This window comes from Chiloscyllium plagiosum, unplaced genomic scaffold, assembly GCF_037043375.1.
Source record: "Chiloscyllium plagiosum isolate Xiang-an unplaced genomic scaffold, Cpla_swu_hap1 HiC_scaffold_1, whole genome shotgun sequence".
NCBI classification, from domain to species: Eukaryota; Metazoa; Chordata; class Chondrichthyes; order Orectolobiformes; family Hemiscylliidae; genus Chiloscyllium; species Chiloscyllium plagiosum.
Genome location: NW_028270139.1, coordinates 157719264 through 157734427, shown reverse-complemented (window position 1 = coordinate 157734427; position 15164 = coordinate 157719264).

Genomic DNA, 15164 nt, shown 5'->3' with positions numbered 1-15164 from the left:
GCTTCCTGCTGGCAGGAATAAGTCAAGAACAACGGATGTGGCTTCCAATTATTTTCTGGACAACGACTTCCCAAATTCCATCCCATTGGCATGGACACAGTACAATTCTTTGGGCGGCACGGTGGCACAGTGTTCAATTCCCGCCTCAGGCGACTGACTGTGTGGAGTTTGCACGTTCTCCCCATGTCTGCGTGGGTTTCCTCCAGGTGCTCCGGTTTCCTCCCACAGTCCAAAGATGTGCAGGTTATGTGAATTGGCCATGCTAAATTGCCCGTAGTGTTAGGTAAGGGGTAAATGTAGGGGCATGGGTGGGTTGCGGTTTGGCGGGGCGGTGTGGACTTGTTGGGCCGAAGGGCCTGTTTCCACACTGTAAGTAATCTAATTCTTCCTCTGCATTTCCATTATTTTTGACTCATATGTTGGCATCCACCACACCAGAGTAGTTTGTCCATGAGGATTCTTGTCTAGAGTTGGTGCAACTACAGAACTTTGCTCTGAGCTATTGACTTCAGAGTTCATAGCCCCGACTGTTCCCTGCTTCTGCTGGTGTCTCTAGGTTATCACTTTACTCAGTTGTTCCCTCACTCTCATGATTCTTCTACACGCTGTACTTAACCGGTGTGACTCTCTTGGCTTGATAGTAATCGAAATATGTTCAGCATACTATCAAAGCCAGGGTTTATTGACCATTCCTAACTGCCCTGGCCAGGTGGTGGTCAGCTACTGTCTTGAAGCAGTTTATTTGTTGTAGGAACAACCACTGTGCTGTTATGGAGGCAGCTTGGACCTTGTCAGAATCGAGGGAACTTGACCAGGTGGATGTGGAAAGGTTGTGGGGCAGTCTAGCTCCTAAGAGCACCATCTCAGAATGAGAGGTTGCACATTTAAGACATACACAAGGAGGAATTTCTTCTCTCAGAGGGTAGTGAGTCTGTAGAATTCTTTGCCACTGAGGGCTTTCAAGGCTGGGTTGTTAAGTATATTCAAAGCTGAGATTTTCAACCAGTAAGGGAATCAAGGGTTATGGGGAAAAGGAGGGAAAATGGAATTGAGAATTATCAGATCAACTGTGATCTCTTTGAATGGTGGACGAGAGGCACTGTGTTGAATTCCCTACTTCAGTTTCTGGATCTTTATTGGTATATCAGGATTTTAACCCAGTGATAGTGAAGGAATGTTTCCAAGTAGGGATAGTGTGTGGCTTGGTGGGGAGCCTGTATGCAGTGGTATTCCCATTCATTGAGGGTTTGGTTAAGAAAATGAAGGAAGAACATATCAGGTATAGACAGGAGAGCGCGAGTGAATCCTTAGAGTATAAAGGCAGTAGGAGTATACTTAAGAGGGAAATCAGGAGGGCAAAAAGGGACATGAGATAGCTTTGGCAAATGGGGTTAAGAAGAATCCAAACGGATTTTATAAGTACATTAAGGACAAAGGGGTAACTAGGGAGTGAATAGGGCCCCTCAAAGATAAGCAAGGCAGCCTTTGCGTGGAGCTACAGGAGATGGGGGAGAAAGTAAACGAGTATTTTGCATCAGTGTTTATTGTGGAGAAGGATATGGAATATATAGAATGTGGGGGAATAAATGGTGACATCTTGAAAAGTCCATATTACAGAGGAGAAAGTGCTGGATGTCTTGAAATACATAAAGTGAATAAATCCCCAGGACCTGATCAGGTGTACCCTAGAAATCTGTGGGAAGCTAGGGAAGTGATTGCTGGGCCCCTTGCTGAGATATTTTTATCATCGATAGTCACGGGTGAGGTGCTGGAAGACTGGAGGTTGGCTAACATGGTGCCATTATTCAGATAAATGCGAGGTGCTGCATTTTGGGAAAGCATATTTTAGCAGGACTTATACACTGAATGGTAAGGTCCTAGGGAGTGTTGCTGAACAAAGAGACCTTGGAGTGCAGGTTCATAGCTCCATGAAAGTGGAGTTGCAGGTCGATAGGATAGTGAAGAAGGCGTTTGGTATGCTTTCCTTTATTGGTCAGAATATTGAGTACAGGAATTGGGAGGTCATGTTGCGGCTGTACAGAACATTAGTTAGGCCACTGTTGGAATATTGAGTTCAATTCTGGTCTCCTTCCTATCGGAAAGATGTTGTGAAACTTGAAAGGGTTCAGAAAAGATTTACAAGGATGTTGCCAGGATTGGAGGATTTGAGCTACAGGGAGAGGCTGGGGCTGTTTTCCCTGGAGCATTGGAGGGTGAGGGGTAACCTTTTAGAGGTTTACAAAATTATGAGGGGCATGGATAGGGTAAATAGGCAAAGTCTTTTCCCTGGGGTCAGGGAGTCCAGAACTAGAGGGCATAGGTTTAGGGTGAGAGGGGAAAGATATAAAAGAGACCTGAGGGGTAACTTTTTCACACTGAGGGTGGTACATGTATGGAATGAGCTGCTAGAGGAAGTGATGGAGGCTGGTACAATTACAACATATAAAAGGCATTTGGATGGGTATGTGAATAGAAAGGGTTTGGAGGGATATGGGCCGGGTGCTGGCAGGTGGAACTAGATTGGGTTGGGATATCTGGTCGGCATGGACAGGTTTGACCGAAGGGTCTATTTCCATGCTGTACATCTCTATGACTCTATGACAAACCAGGGAACTATAATCTGGTGAGCTTGACCTCGGTGGTGGGCAAGTTGTTGGAGGGAATCCTGAGGGACAGGATGTACATGCATTTGGAAAGGCAAAGACTGATTAGGGATAGTCAACATGACTTTGTGCGTGGGAAATCATGTCTCACAAACTTCATTGATTTTTTTGAAGAAGTAACAAAAAGGATAGATGAGGGCAGAGTGGTGGACGTGCTCTATATGGCTTCAGTAAAGCGTTCGACTAGGTTCCCCATGGCAGACTGATTAGCAAGGTTAGATCTCATGGAATACAGGGAGAAGTCGCCATTTGGATACAGAACTGGCTCAAACTTAGTAGACAGAGGTGGTGGTGGAGGGGTTTTTTTCAGACTGGAGGCCTGTGACCAGTGGAGTGCCACAAGAATCGGTGCTGGGTCCACTGCTTTTTGTCATTTATACAAAATGATTTGGATATGAGCATAAGAGGTACAGTTAGTAAGTTTGCAGATGACACCAAAATTGGAGGTGTAGTGGACAGTACATAGAACATAGAAGAATACAGCGCAGTACAGGCCCTTGGGCCCTCGATGTTGCGCCGATCCAAGCCCACCTAAACTACACTAACCCACTATCCTCCATATACCTATCCAATGCCCTCTTAAATGCCCATAAAGAGGAAGAGTCCACTACTGTTACTGGCAGGGCATTCCATGAACTAACGACTCGCTGAGTGAAGAACCTACCCCTAACATCTGTCCTATATCTACCCCCCCTTAATTTAAAGCTATGCCCCCTTGTAATACCCGACTCAATACGCGGGAAAAGGTTCATACTGTCGACCCTATCTAACCCCCTAATCATCTTGTACACTTCAATCAAGTCACCCCTAAACCTTCTTTTCTCTAGTGAAAACAGCCCCAAGTGCCTCAGTCTTTCCTCATACGATTTTCCTTCCATACCAGGCAACATCCTGGTAAACCTCCTCTGCACCCGTTCCAATGCCTCCACATCCTTCTTATAGTATGGCGACCAAAACTGCACACAATATTCCAGATGCGGCCGTACCAGAGTCTTATACAACTGCATCATGACCTCAGGACTCCGGAACTCAATTCCTCTACCAATAAAAGCCAGTACGCCATATGCCTTCCTCACCGCACTATTTACCTGGGTGGCAACTTTCAGAGATCTGTGTACATGGACACCAAGATCCCTCTGCTCATCCACACTACCAAGTATCCGACCATTAGCCCAGTACCCCATCTTTTTGTTATTCTTCCCAAAGTGAATCACCTCGCACTTAGCTACATTGAATTCCATCTGCCACCTTTCTGCCCAGCTCTGCAGCTTCTCTATATCCTGCTGTAACCTGCCACATGCTTCCTCACTGTCAACAACTCCTCCGACTTTCGTATCATCCGCAAACTTGCTCACCCAACCTTCTAACCCCTCTTCCAGGTCATTTATAAAAATGACAAACAGCAATGGTCCCAAAACAGATCCTTGCGGAACACCGCTAGTGACGGCACTCCATGAAGAAACTTTGCCATCAACTACTACCCTCTGTCTTCTTCCATCCAGCCAATTCCTAATCCAAACCTCCAACTCACCCTCAATGCCATATCTCCGTATTTTCTGCAGTAGCCTACCATGGGGAACCTTATCAAACGCCTTACTAAAATCCATATATACCACATCTACCGCTTTCCCCTCATCAACCTCCTTCGTCACCTTTTCAAAGAATTCAATAAGGTTTGTGAGGCACGACCTGCCCTTCACAAAACCATGCTGACTATCCTTGATCACATTATTCCTATCCAGATGTGCATAAATCCTATCCCTTACAATTCTCTCTAAGACTTTGCCCACAACAGAAGTGAGACTCACCGGCCTATAGTTATTAGGGCTATCCCTACTCCCCTTTTTGAACAAGGGAACCACATTTGCTATCCTCCAGTCTTCTGGGACTACTCCTGTAGACAAAGAGGACATAAAAATCAAGGCCAATGGCTCTGCAATCTCCTCCCTTGCTTCCCAGAGAATCCTAGGATAAATGCCATCAGGCCCAGGGGACTTATCTATTTTCACCTTTTCCAGGATTTCCAACACCTCTTCTCTACATACCTCAAAGCCATCCATTCTACTTATTTGTGCCTCAGTATTCTCATCGACAACAATGCCCTGTTCCTGAGTGAATACTGAAGAAAAGTATTCATTCAGTGTCTCCCCAATCTCTTCCGCCTCCACACGCAACTTCCCCCTACTATCCTTGACTGGACCTATTCCTACCCTAGTCATTCTTTTATTCCTAACATACCTATAGAAAGCCTTAGGGTTTTCCCTAATCCTATCTACTAAGGACCTTTCATGTCCCCTCCTTGCTGCTTTTAGACAGTGAAGAAGGTTACCTCAGATTACAATGGGATCTTGATCAGATGGGCCAATGGGGTGAGGAATGGCACATGGAGTTTAGTTTAGATAAATCTGAGGTGTTGCATTGCAAGAAAGCAAATCTTAGCAGGACTTACACAATTAATGATAATATCCTAGGGATTGTTGCTGAACAAAGAGATCTTGGAGTGCAGGTTCACAGCTTCTTGAAAGTGGAGTCGCAGGTAGATGGGATAGTGAAGAAGGCGTTTGGTATGCTTTCCTTTATTGGTCAGAGTGTTGAGTACAGGGGTTGGGAGGTCATGTTGCAGCTGTACAGGACTTTTGGAATATTGCGTATAATTCTGGTCTCCTTCCTGTTGGAAAGATGTTGTGAAACTTGAAAGGGTTCAGAAAAGATTTACAAGGATGTTGCCAGTGTTGGAGGATTTGAGCTACAGGGAGAGACTGAACAGGATGGGGCTGTTTTCCCTGGAGTGTCGGAGGCTGAGGGGTGATCTTATAGAGGTTTATAAAATCATGAAGGGCGTGGATAAGATAAATAGCCAAGGTATTTTCCCTGGGGTCAGGGAGTCCAGAACTAGAGGACATAGGTTTAGAGTGAGAGGGGAAAGACATAAAAGAGATTTGGGGAGCAACTTTTTCACGCAGACTATGGTGCATGTATAGAATGAGCTGCCAGAGGAGGTGGAGGCTGGTACAATTGCAACATTTAAAAGGCATCTGGATGGGTACATAAATAGGAAGGATTTGGACGGATATGGGCCGATGCTGGCAGGTGGGATTAGATTACTTTGGAATTTCTGGTCAGCATGGATGAGTTGGACCGAAAGTTCGGTTTCCATGCTGTACATCTCTATGACTCTACGACTATGACTCTGTCTGCCACCCTTGTCCTTCTAGGTGACAGAAATCACAGCTTTACAAAGTCACAAGTTCCAGCAGTACACCTTGTTGATGGTACACCCTGCTGGCACTGTAGGGAGCGAATGTTGATAGTGGTGGGTGGGTGCCAATCAAATGAACTTCTTTGTCTGGAGAAATTGAGCTTCTTGAATGTAATTGGAGCTGCACTCATCCAGACAATTGAGGAGCATTCTATCACATTCCTGACTTTGTACTTGTAGATCGTGGACAGCCTTTGGGGAGTCAGGAGGTTATTCATTGCAGAAGAATAATTATTTATATAGTGAAGAACCAGAGGATCATAAGCTAAGATCATAAGAAATACCTGGTGCCTCAGGCCTGCTCCATCATTCAATCGGATCATAGCTGATCTGACACTCCTCACATCCACTTTTCTGTCCTTTTCCCACATCCCTTGATTCCCTGTCAGATCAAGGCTCCATCAAACCCAGCCTTAATATACAAAGGAACTCTTCTCCTACGTCCAGGGCCATGGGGTTACCGATTGCAGTAATATGCCATTCTGTAACTATCGACGTTTCAGGCATGAGCTCGTCTTCAGGAGTCATGCCCGAAACGCCGATTCTCCTGCTCCTTGGATGCTGCCTGATCTGCTGCGCTTTTCCAGCAACACATTTTCAGCTCTGATCTCCAGCATCTGCAGTCCTCACTTTCTCCATTCTGTAACTATGTAGAGCAAGCATCTCTTGGGTATCAAGTTTGGGGAAGTGGGCAGAGAAATGGCAAATGAAGTTTAATAAAGATAAGTATGAGATGTTGCTTTTGGAAAGTCAAATCAAGGTCGATATTGCTGGGTCAAAAAGTGTGACCCTGATCTCTAGTATCTGCAGTCCTCACTTTCTCCGAGATGTTTCATGGTGAATGGTAGGGCCTTAAGGAATGTAACGGAACAGAGACACCTTGGAGTTCAGGTGCACCTGCCCTGATTTTATTATCTAGTGCCAATCTTCTTCCTACCCATGTCCCTGTGCCATTTCTATCCAAATTATTATGCGATGCCCTCTTGAATGCTTCAAGGTAAAAACAATGACTGCAGATGCTGGAAACCAGATTCTGGATTAGTGGTGCTGGAAGAGCACAGCAGTTCAGGCAGCATCCAAGGAGCAGCGAAATCGACGTTTCGGGCAAAAGCCCTTCATCAGGAATAAATGATGAAGGGCTTTTGCCCGAAACGGCGATTTTGCTGCTCCTTGGATGCTGCCTGAACTGCTGTGCTCTTCCAGCACCACTAATCCAGAATCTTGAATGCTTCAGTTGAACCTACATCACATTAAGTGCATTTCATTCCCAAATAACTCACTGTGTGAAAAGTCACATCATTCTTGCTTCACTTATTCATCACTTTGGATCAATACCCACTCATTAATTGGAGTCACGGGTAGCCAGGCCATTGAAGCAGGGCTGTTGGCACACTGGCCTTCATCAGTCAGGGCACTGAGTATAGAAGTTGGAAAGTTATGTTACAGTTGTACATGATGTTGGTGAGGCCGCACATGGAGTATTGTGTTCAGTTTTGGCCACCTTGTCCTAGGAAGGATGTTATTAAACTGGAAAGAGTGCAGAAGAAATTTACAAGGATGTTGCCAGGAGTCAATGGTCTGAGTAAGAGGGAGAGGTTAGATAAGCTTGGACTTTTATCTTTAGAGCATAGGAGACTGAGGGGATCTTATAGAGTTGTATAAGATCATCAGAGGCATGGATAGGGTAAATGCACTCAGTTTGTGGGCGGCACGGTGGCACAGTGGTTAGCACTGCTGCCTCACAGCGCCAGAGACCCGGATTCAATTCCCGCCTCAGGCGACTGACTGTGTGGAGTTTGCACATTCTCCCCGTGGCTGCGTGGGTTTTCTCCGGGTGCTCCGGTTTCCTCCCACAGTCCAAAGATGTGCAGGTCAGGTGAGTTGGCCATGTAAATTGCCCGCAGTGTTAGGTAAGGGGTAAATGTAGGGGTATGGGTGGATTGCGCTTCGGCGGGTCGGTGTGGACTTGTTAGGCCCAAGGGCCTGTTTCCACACTGTAATCTAATCTAATCGTTTTCCCCGGATTAGGGAATTGAGGATTACAGCGCATCAGAATATGGTTAGAGGGGAAAAAATAAAAGGGAACCCGAGGGACAACATTTTTTCATAGAGGGTGGTGCGCATATGGAATGAGCTGACAGCAGTAGTAGTTGATTACAGATAAATTAACAGTATTTAAAAGGCATTTGGACAAATACTTGGATAGGAAAGGATTACAAGGATATGGGCCAAGTGGACCAGTTTGGGCGAAAGGGCCTGTCTCTATGACTCTCTATGACTCTCAGTTTCTTGAAACTCTATCTTTGTGACGCTGTTTCAATTCTTCTCTCCAACCTTGGCAATAACTATAGTGGCATCTGGAACTCTTTGATTTGATTCATTAGCATCACATGTACCTAGGTAGTGCAGTATGGGCAGATAGGGAGAACCTGTTTGCGTATCGAAAAGGAAAATTAATGAGTGGGTATTGATCCAAAGTGATGAATAAGTGAAGCAAGAATGATGTGACTTTTCACACAGTGAGTCGTTTGGGAATGAAATGCACTTAACGTGATGTAGCTTCAACTGAAGCATTCAAGAGGGCATCGCATAATAATTTGGATAGAAATGGCACAGGGACATGGGTAGGAAGAAGATTGGCACTAGATAATAAAATCAGGGCAGGTACAATGGGCAGAATGGCCTCTTTCTGCAGGTGAAAATTCTCTGATTCTATGAAAAATGCATCTTTTTTTACATGGGCTGTTGAAGGACATGGAGCAAAGGAAGTTAAATTAAGCCGAGACATAGACCAACCATCAGTTGAATAGTGGAACAGGCTAAAGAGCTGAATGGTCTCCTCTTACATACAAATGTACAAATTAAGAGCAGACAAGGGCCATTTTGCTTCTCGAGTCTACTTCACCATTCGATAAGATCACGGTTGATCTGACTGTAACCTTAACTACCAAATACACCTGTCTAACTCTGCTTTAAATATACTTCAATACATTTATATCCTAAAGGGGAGGCAACGATCAGTGGTATTATCGCTGGACTGTCAAACAAGTCTTATGATACGGAAGTGAACCCCTCTGTTAATTAAACCAAACACCCAGAAAACCTCAACTGCCTTGTTTTGGAGATGCTGGTGGTGGACTGGGTTGTACAAAGTTAAAAATCACACAACATTAGGTTATAGTCCAACTGATTTATTTGGAAGCACTAGCTTTCGGAGCACTGCTCCTTCATCAGGTGGTAGTGTAGTACACAATTGTAAGACACGGGGTTTACAGTGTGATGTAACTGAAATTATACATTGAAATTATACATTGATCGTGTTAAGTTTCTCATCTGTTAAAATGACCATGTTAGTTTTACTTCTTTCATATGAAAATCACAAACATTTTTTTTAAAAGTTACATTCTCAGGTTAACTTTAACAATTGGTGTCAGCCCAGATAATGTGTTGAAGGTGCTCACCAGCTGTGTGCTGTTGTCTGTGCCTCAATGTTTAGACCTATTCCAATCTAAAAAATGAGTTAACAGTCTTACATGGATACATGCAGCTTTTGAGCAAAGTACAATGTAACTATGCAAGTACAAAATCACCCCACAAACGTGTGTGTGTGTGTGTTTTTGGTGGTCACCTGTAGTGTGACATGAACCCAAAAATGAGGCCATCCCCATAGGTACCGAACTTGGCTATCAGCCTCTGCTTGGCCACTTTTCGTTGCTGCCTGTCCCGAAGTCTGCCCTGGAGGATGGTCACCCGAAGGCCCAAGATCGAATGTCCTGGACCGCTGAAGTGATCTTTGTACACCTGCCTTGTAATCTGTTAAAATATGAGTGACCGAGAACTCCCAAATTCCACTATCTAAAGACAATAACATCTTTTTTTAAACTGTAAAACTCTGAGCACCCACTTTGTCTTAACTGCTTCTTACCTGCCTCCTACTCTATTACAACATGCTGTTCCAATAGGACACTTATTAAAATTGCATCAATATAATTTCAAAACCTCACAGCTGCTGTTGTCTTCTGTGTCTTTTCTTAGATTGGATTAGATTCCCTACAGTATGGAACAGGCCCTTCAGCCCAACAAGTTCACACCGACGTCCGAAGAGCAACCCACCCAGACCTATTCACCTACATTTACGCCTGACTAATACATCTAACAGTATGGACAATTTAGCATGGCCAATTCACCTGACCTGCACATCCTTGGACTGTGGGAGGAAACCCGAGCACCCGGAGGAAACCTACGCAGACACAGGGAGAATGTGCAAACTCCACACAGACAGTCGCCCGGGGCAGGAATCAAACTCAGGTCTCTGGTGCTGTGAGGCAGCAGTGCTAACTGCTGAGTGGCCTATTTCTAGCTGAAGATCTCCCTGGATTGTCGTCAGTCTTTTTACTGCGAATATGTTTCATATGAAAAGGTACCTTTCTTAGAGAGGTTTTCCTAATTTCTTAGAGAGCAAGATGTTAGCTCTCTGTGTGTTTCTGTCTCGATGGCAGTTGCTCTCTGACCAATTTTCAAAATGGCCACATTTTATACCCCTCCAAACATCGGATTGTCTCATTGGTTCAATGTTGACAAAACAATAAATTCAATCTCAATTGGGTTTTGATATCCTGGGGCACAATTTAAACCGATTGGTTAAATTTGAACTGTTGTCAGAACAGAAACCAAAACTTAGGTATCCATTTCACAGCCAAATGTTACATATTTTCAATTTTCCAGTACACTCTGGGACTGCCATCTAGTCAGATACCCAGGTGCTTGTAATCTCTCAGTTCAGAACATCTTTCACTCTCTCTTAAAAGGTATAGTGCTCGCCTTCAACTTCATAACACAAGAGACTCAGGAAATTTTCTGGGTACACAAGCCAAAAGAATTGTGTCCCAAGGAAGAGTCACTGGTCCTAAAACATTAACTCTGATTTCTCTTCACAGAATCTGCTGAGCTCTTCCAACAACTTCTTTTGTTAATGTTCTGGGGGCTCCAGTTCAAATCCTGCCACAGCAGATGGTGGAATTTGAATTCAATAAAAATCTGGAATTAAGCGTCTAATGGTGACCATGAATCAATGTAAAATTGTAGGAAAACCCATTACCAATGCCTTTTAGGGAAGAAATCTTCCATCCTCACCTGGCCTGGCCTACATGTGACTTCAGACCCACAGCAATGTGGTTGACTCTTAACCACCCTCTGAGTAATCAGGGGTCGGCAATTAAAATAATACCCAGTTTTCCCCATTCAAAGGCAAACAATCCTCTGAAATGAAAACAAAACTTCTCAATCTCACCTTAAAGGAACAATCCCTTATTTTTATATTCTGTCCCCAAGTGTTAATCTCCTCCATAAGGGGAACAGTCCTCTCAATATCTATTCTGTCAAATTCCCTGTTCATATATTCCTCTGTCAATAAGTTCCTATTTTCCTACAACTCTATGTTCTTTTGTTTATTGGTTCTCTCTTCCCCTTGCTCCATATGATTTGAGACTGAACATAGTTTAAAATGCACTGGTAAGGCCAGAGTTAGAAGATAGAGTTGGATGATCTGTATCAGCCGGCCATGAGGGACCGTGTCAAAGGCCTTGTTAAGTCCATATTGACAATGTTCGCCTCCCTGCCCTCTTTGGTTCTGCAGTGAGCGGGTAAGGTGGACACAGAACTGGCTTGGTCATAGAAGACAGAGAGTAGTGGTAGGTCTTTTCTCTGAGTGAAGATCTGTAACCAGTGATATTCTGCAAGGATCGATGCTGGGGTCCCTGTTGTTTGTAAACTATATAAATTATTTGGAGAGAATGTTGGTGATTAGTAAGCCTGAGTAGTAAGTTTGCAGTTGACCCATAGATTAGAGGAGCTGCAGATAGTGAGGATTGCCAGAGGATATGGCAGATATAGACAGGCTGGAGACTTGGGTAGAGAAATGGCAGATAGAATTTAACCTGAACAAATGCAAAGTGATGTATTTTGGAAGGTCTAATGCAGTAGGGCAGTATGTAGTAAATGGGAGAGCCCTTAGAAGCATTAATGTACAGAGGGACCTAGGTGTACAGGTCCACAGTTCCCTGAAAGTGACAACACAAATGGATAAGGTGGTCAAGAAGGCATATGGCATGCTGGCCTTCATTGGTCAGGGCACAGAATATAAAAATTGGCAAGTCATGTATGGAGCTTTAGTGAGGCCTGATTTCAAATATTGCATACAGTTCTGGTCAGAAGGATGTGCAGGCTTTGGAGAGAGTACAGAAACAGTTTGTCAGGATGTTGCCTGGTTTGGAGGGTAGTGTCTATGAGAAGAGATTGGACAAACTTGGTTTTCATTTTAATGTCGAAAACTGAGGGGTGACCTGATAGAAGTTTACAAAATTATGAAAGGCGGGGATAGACTGAATGATCGGGTAGAAAAGTCAATTACTAGAAGACATAGGTTTAAGGTAAAAAGAGATAAGTTTAACAGACAGATGAGAGGCACATTTTTTACAGAGTGGTGAGTGCCAGGAATGCGCTGCCAGAGGAGGTGGTAGAAACGGATATGACAGCAAAATTTATGAGTCATCTTCACACTATATGAATAGGCAGGGAATTGTGTTAGATTTAGATTTTTACTGTCACGTGTACCCAAGTACAGGAGTACAGGAGTACTGAGGTACAGCAGTACAGAAGTACAGGAGTACAGGCGTACAGGAGTACAGAACTACATAAATACAGGAGTACAGGAGTACAGAAGTATAGGAGTACAGAAGAAAAGAAGTACGGGAGTACAGGAGTACAGAAGTACAGGAGAACAGAAGTACAGCAGTACAGGAGTACAGAAGTATAGGAGTACAGGAGTACAGAGGTATAGGAGTACAGGAGTACAGAATTACATGAGTACAGGAGAAAAGACATATAGGAGTACAAAAGTACAGAACTACAGGAGTACAGGAGTACCGGAGTACAGAAGTATAGGAGTACAGGAGTACAGAAGTACAGGGGTACAGGAGTACAAAAGTACAGGAGTACAGGAGTACAGATGTACAGGAGTATATGAGTACAGGAGTACAGTAGTACAAAATGATAGGAGTATAGAAGTACAGGAGTACAGGAGCACAGAAGTATAGGAGTACAGAGGTATAGCAGAACAAAAATACAGAAGTATAGGAGTGCAGGAGTACAGAAGTATAGGAGTACAGAGGTATAGGAGAACAAAAGTACAGGAGTACAGGAGTACTGAGGTACAGCAGTACAGAAGTACAGAAGTAGAGACGTACAGGAGTACAGAACTACAGAAATACAGGAGTACAGGAGTACAGGAGTACAGAAGTATAGGAGTACAGAGGAAAAGAAGTACGGGAGTACAGGAGTACAGGAGTACAGAGGTACAGAAGAACAGAAGTACAGCAGAACAGGAGTACAGAGGTATAGGAGTACAGGAGTACAGAGGTATAGGAGTACAGGAGTACAGAATTACATGAGTACAGGAGAAAAGACGTATAGGAGTACAAAAGTACAGAACTACAGGAGTACAGGAGTACCGGAGTACAGAAGTATAGGAGTACAGGAGTACAGAAGTACAGGAGTACAGGAGTACAAAAGTACAGGAGTACAGATGTACAGGAGTATACGAGTACAGGAGTACAGTAGTACAAAATGATAGGAGTATAGAAGTACAGGAGTACAGGAGCACAGAAGTATAGGAGTACAGAGGTGTAGGAGAACAAAAGTACAGAAGTATAGGAGTGCAGGAGTACAGGAGTACAAAAGTACAGGAGTACAGGAGTACAGAAGTATAGGAGTACTGAATTACAGAAGTACAGAGGTACAGGAGTACAAGAGTACAGGAGTACAGAAGTATAGGAGTACTGAATTACAGAAGTACAGGAGTACAGAAGTATAGGAGAACAGGAGTACAGAAGAACAGAAATACAGACATACAGGACTACAGAAGTATGGGAGTAGGGGAGTATGGAGGTACAGGAGTACAGACATACAGGAGTACAGAAGTATAGGAGTACTGAAATACAGACATACAGGAGTACAAAATTATAGGAGTACAGAAGTAGAGGAGTACAAAGTACAGGAGTACAGGCGTACAGGAATATAGGAGTACAGACGTACAGGAGTACAGAAGTACAGGAGTACAGAAGTATAGGAGAACAGAAGTACGGAAGTACAGGAGTACAGAGCTACAGGAGTACAGAAGTACAGAAGGACAGGAGTACAGAAGTACAGGAGTACAGAAATACAGAAGTCTAGGAGTACAGAAATATAGGAGAACAAAAGTACAGAAGTACAGCAGTACAGGAGTACAGGAGTACAGAAGTACAGAGGTACAGGAGTACACAAGTACAGGAGTACAGAAGTACAAGGGTACAAGAGTATTGGAGTACAGAAGGACAGGAGTACAGAAGTATAGGAGTACAGAAGTACAGGATAACAGGAGTACAGAAGTATAGGGGTACAGGAGTACAGACGTATACGAGTACAGGAGTACAGAGGTACAGGAGTAGAGGAGTATAGAAGTACAGGAGTACAGAAGTACAGATTTACAGGCGTACAGGAGTATAGAAGTACAAGTGTACAGGAGTACAGGTGTAAAGAAGTACAGGTGTACAGGAGTACAGGAATACAGAAGCATACAAACACAGGAGTACAGGAGTACAGAAGTATACGAGTACAGTAGTACAGGAGTATAGAAGTACAGAAGTACAGGAGTAAAGAAGTACAGATGACAAGGTGTACAGGAGTACCGGAGTACAGAGGTACAGGAGTACAGAAGTACAGGAGTACAGAAGTACAGGAGTACAGAAGTATAGGAGAACAGGAGTGCAGGAGTACAGACATACAGACATACAGGAGTACAGAAGTACAGAAGTAATGGAGTACAGAGCTACAGGAGTACAGGAGTACTGGAGTACAGGAGTACAGAAGGACAGGAGTACAGGAGTACAGAAGTATAGGAGTACAGGAGTAAAGAAGTACGGGAGTACAGGTGTACAGAAGTACAAAATGATAGGAGTATAGAAGTACAGGAGTACAGGAGCACAGAAGTATAGGAGTACAGAGGTATAGGAGAACAAAAGTACAGAAGTATAGGAGTGCAGGAGTACAGGAGTACAAAAGTACAGAAGTATAGGAGTACTGAATTACAGAAGTACAGAGGTACAGGAGTACAGAAGTATAGGAGAACAGGAGTACAGAAGAACAGAAATACAGACATACAGGACTACAGAAGTATGGGAGTAGGGGAGTATGGAGGTACAGGAGTA